Source organism: Puma concolor, chromosome A3 (assembly GCF_028749965.1).
Source record: "Puma concolor isolate L17-30 chromosome A3, mPumCon1.1.hap2, whole genome shotgun sequence".
Taxonomy (NCBI): Eukaryota; Metazoa; Chordata; class Mammalia; order Carnivora; family Felidae; genus Puma; species Puma concolor.
In genome coordinates, this window is record NC_141669.1 from 94174289 (window position 1) to 94179452 (window position 5164).

General features: G+C 42.2%; 1 non-coding gene across 1 annotated transcript; it reads left to right on the forward strand.

The window, feature by feature from the left end:
* Positions 1 to 861: 861 nt before the first annotated feature.
* Positions 862 to 943, forward strand: TRNAS-GCU (transfer RNA serine (anticodon GCU)). Its single transcript has one exon. It is a non-coding gene; the product is annotated as a tRNA-Ser (tRNA).
* The last annotated feature ends 4221 nt before the right edge of the window (positions 944 to 5164 follow it).

Below are 5164 nucleotides of genomic sequence, written 5' to 3' on the forward strand. Positions count from 1 at the left end.
TCCAGAGCAAAGATGCAGTCCTTGTTCCCCATAGCAATCTCTAGGGAACAAGGATGGGTGGATGAGGCAGAAGTGATCAAATATGGCCCATGTCCCTAGGCACCAACAGCAGCTTAGAGACTTCCCACAGGAGGTGATGTGAGCAGAGCCATGAGGGGCTCCAGGAAGTGGCGTGTGCACACTCTGGAGTTGCTGGATTACAAAACAAAGCATCACGGGGGTGCCCATGCTGCTGTACCTGCTGGGCTGCCACGGAATCCTTCTCTTCTCCACCGCCAGCTTCCCACTCTTCCTCCAAGCCCCAAACCAGATGCCAATGTGAGGTGTCATATCCTCCAAACACTCAAGTATAAAGAGAGATCAGTCCCCTGAAAGGTTAACAGAATGATAGTTCTCAGACTTGACCACCCATTGCGGCTGTCTACAAGTTCAAATTACTGAAGTTGTGACTTCAGTGGTCTCGGGTGTGACCTGGGCCTGGGGATATTTAAAAGCACACCCCTCCCCCCATATCGCAGAAAAGTTTGAGAAAATCACCCCAGAGGACAGCTATTTTCAGCTGTGCCAAAGTCAGTGATTCTCTATTCCTCTCTCCCTTTAACTTTTCCTGCATTTTCCATGGAAAGCAAAAAGGCTTATACCCTCTATTACTTTTACAGGCATGCTGAACAGATTTACAAAAAGGTGAAAGCACTTGAAATACTCTGTGTATTGAGAGGAACATCCTGTCTAAATAATTTGCTGTTCAATCTTTTATGTCCCCGGATCAACCACTGACTTCTATTCTCCTGGGACTGGAGTAATAAATAGCTCTTCTGTCTATTCTTTAAGTTATCTATTAAAGAAAAGGCAAATGCATGTGACGAGGTGGCCGAGTGGTTAAGGCGATGGACTGCTAATCCATTGTGCTCTGCACGCATGGGTTCGAATCCCATCCTCGTCGTTCAAGTTGTCCACTGGACAGGTTGCATCAGATTTTAGTGCTTTGTGAGCAAAATATTTCACCAGTGGTTGTAAGAAAAGAAAATGGACTCATATGACAAGAGGATTCAAGTGTCACATGAGAGGACCTAAAAATACACATCTATACCTTGGAATTGGTACCCAAATCACGCTAGAAAACAAAATGTTTGTTCTATCAACTAACAAAAGAGCAATCCCACAGAAAGCTCCTTCCCGGTGGTGTTTAAGAGGCACAGACACCTCAGCCAGACTTTTGAGCTGGCTGAGCCTGGCCTGGCTTCCTGCCACAGTGGTATATCAGCTGAAGTCAGAGAGGCTGGCTGCCAATGACAGAATGTATAGACAGAATAAAACTGATTTCTTCAATGGCAGGTTATGTTTGGAAACATCCTGCCCTGTTTAGGCTGCCAAGCCTGCGGACATGGCTCAGTTGATTGTGGGTACGGGAGGAAGCCCACCTCATGGAACACAGGTGCTGTCTGGCCTATGCACCCACCTGGGGCCCAAATGAGGCACCCTTGTGGGTTCAGCAGCCGATAGGACGTGCATTCTGCAATCTGGAAGCTCCAAGAACTGGTGCTGAAAGATTCTGTCCTGAGTCATGTCAACTCTGCACCTACTTCCCTTACAGGATTTGGGGCACAATTCCATGACCACCTACCGACTTTGAGGTTTGTCAGCCACACAGCAGGATGAAAAAAAGCACGCAAAGCATGAATTAGCATGGTGTGAAAAGAAATGTCGGTAAAAAAGAGACGAGGGTGTGAGGAGGTAGGAAAGCATGTTCTGCAGGGAAAGGGATGCTGATACACTGAGAGACAAGTGCCGGGAAAATTGACATCCCTGTCTTTTTCTGAACAGTGACTCCTATTTTCATTGCACTTTTCTGTTTACAGAGTTCCATGGGCCTCTCTCATTTTACTCTGGCAGACTTCAGCTGAGATGAAGAGAACTTGCAGCGGCTAGCAGCAGAAAATTATCTTTCCAAGTATGAACATTAATGTGCAACAGTTCACCAAGGGGCTTCCCATCCCATTGGTGATCAAATCTGTCTCACCTGCAGATCTGATGCAGCCAGCAGTGCTGACTTATCTCTAGTGCAGGAGAAGGGGAAAATCTCCTTATTCTCTGAGGGGTCAAAGTCTCATAATATCCAGTCCCACATTCTCTTGCTTATGTCCTTCTGAGCTGTGAAGGCCCCTGACAGCCAGGGTGGTCTCTGCTCTGCCCACCTGGCTCCCAAATTACCAACCTTCTGCTGTTGCTGCACAATATGATGCTGGGGAAAGGGGCCTTTTCCTCACTTGCACTACAGCCACCTACACCTGAAAATTTAGATAACACACTTACAAAGGAAAATGGGATGGCTTTTGTGTAATTTAAACCATGAAATGTCTTGTTCACACATGCTGTAAAGCAATTCACAAAAATCTGCTTGCAGGAACCCAAAAAGCTGAACAATTTTAAGATTTGTATTTACATTAGCCATTGTTGATTTTTTCTTATTAAAACAATGAGATAATACATGTTAGATTTTGAAAAGTATAAAAATTAGTAAAAAAGAGAAAGTTACCTATCACCTATTATGCTTCACTTCTGATTATTACTATGATTTTTGAAAATATATTCACATCTATGTATAAACAGATAACCGGGGATCCTGCGTGGCTCAGTTGATTGTATGTCTGGCTTTGCCTCAGGTCATGATCTCATGGTTCATGATTTTAAGCCCTGCGTCAGGCTCTTTGCTGACAGCTCAGAGCCTGGAGCCTGCTTCCAATTCTGTGTCTCCCTCTCTCTCTGCTCCTCTCCCACTCACGCTCTGTCTCTCTCTCTCTCAAAAATAAGTAAACATTAAAAAAATAACCAAAATTTATGATCATATTTGATATGTAATTGTGAATCTAGTGTTTCAGTATTAAATTTCTTTTCCTTTCCAATTACAAATGTGGATTATTTTTAGTATACAAAAGTAAAATATTGCAGAAATTAAAAAAAAAACATAAAAGTAAGACTTTCTACAATAGGTGTTAGTGAGGGGGTGGAGAAAGGGGAACCCTCTTGCACTGCTGGTGGGAATGCAAACTAGTGCAGCCACTGCAGTAGTCTGAAAAACAGTGTGGAGTTTCCTCAAAAAGTTAAAAATTGAACTACCCTATAATCTGGCAATTGCACTACACAGTATTTACCCAAAGAATACAAAAATACAGATTTAAAGGGGTACATGCAGCCTAATATTCATGGCAGCATTATCTACAACAGTCAAGTTAGGGGAACAGTGCTAGTGTCCATCCATCGACAGATGAATGGATAAAGATGTGGTATGTATGTGCATGTGTGTGTGTGTGTATGTGTGTGTAATCAAATATTATTAAGCCATAAAAAATAATGAAACCTTGCCATTTGCAATGACATTGATAGAGCTACAGAATATTGTGCTGACTGAAATAAGTTAGTCAGAAAAAGACAAATACCATATGATTTCACTCACTTGTGCAATTTAATGAGAAAAGGGACGAGAGAGAGAGGCAAACCAAGTAATAGACTCTGAGAGAACAAACTGATAGTTACCATACGGGAGATGGTTGGGGAGATGAGTGAAATAGGTGATGGAGATTAAGGAGTGCACCTGTCATGATGAGCACCGGGTGTTGTGGGGTGGTGTTGAATCATTAAACTGTACACCTGAAACTAATGTTACACTGTTAACGAACTGGAATTTAAATAAGAACTTTTTAAAAAAGTAAGACTTTCTAGTAATTCTCACCACCTCCCATCATCATTTTTGAAGGTTTAGTGCATAATCTGACATATTTCTCTCTTCCCGATATACATATACTCTTAAAATTTTGTCCTCAGGAGCTTCCCAAGTTATTTTTTTTTTAATTTTTTTTTTCTTTCAACGTTTTTATTTTATTTTTGGGACAGAGAGAGACAGAGCATGAACGGGGGAGGGGCAGAGAGAGAGGGAGACACAGAATCGGAAACAGGCTCCAGGCTCTGAGCCATCAGCCCAGAGCCCGACGCGGGGCTCGAACTCACAGACCGCGAGATCGTGACCTGGCTGAAGTCGGATGCTCAACCGACTGCGCCACCCAGGCGCCCCATCCCAAGTTATTACATGATCTTTGAAAGTATTATGCTAATGGAAAAATATGTATCACAAAGATGCACCAGAATTACTTAATCCCTTTTCCTATTGAATTTGTTTCTCCAGTTAGATTGTTTAACACCTTTTGCTATTAGCAAATTTGATGCTGGGCATAACCTTTCATCTTTGGCCTCATTACCGATGGTTTCCCTTGGAATAAAGTCTGAATAAGAATTAAGGAATCACAGGACAAGAATTTTTGATCAGCTTGATACATATTATTAGGCTTCCTTCACAAAATATAAGCACTTTCCACATTCAGCATATACATTTGATTGCAATTTTAACCAATGTATTTGGTTAAGATATTTTTGACATTTCAGGTTGTTAAATCTTATTAATTTTCTCTTGTGATTTCTTTCATAGAAAGTGTTTCTCCCGGGGCGCCTGGGTGGCGCAGTCGGTTAAGCGTCCGACTTCAGCCAGGTCACGATCTCGCGGTCCGTGAGTTCGAGCCCCGCGTCGGGCTCTGGGCTGATGGCTCGGAGCCTGGAGCCTGTTTCCGATTCTGTGTCTCCCTCTCTCTCTGCCCCTCCCCTGTTCATGCTCTGTCTCTCTCTGTCCCAAAAATAAATAAACGTTGAAAAAAAAAATTTTAAAAAAAAGAAAGTCTTTCTCCCACATGAAAGCAGCTAGACTTTCACATATTTTTTCTGTATTGTAAATTCTTTTGTACTTGTTTTCATTTTTGTCCCATTTTGCTCCTTAATCTGGTTAGAATTTGTTTTAGTAGGTCACATGATGTAAGGATATTTTATTTTTCTAAAATAGGCAAATAATGTTCAGTACCAATCTTTAGAGAAGATCATATTCTTTGACTGGCAGTGGTTCTTTTAATGCAGTTAATCCAGGGTAGCCATTTCTGGTCCATTGGCCCACTGTTGATTGGGCACTGATGCCACCTGGTTTGGCTTTTTATAGCTCAAATCATGGCAATTAAGCAGGGGGGTACTGAATTAGATGATGCTGTGCAAAAACCTGCCAACTATGTGACTTTGTGAAATGGTATACAAACTCTCTGGCTTCTGCTAAAAGGGAGTACTTGTGGTC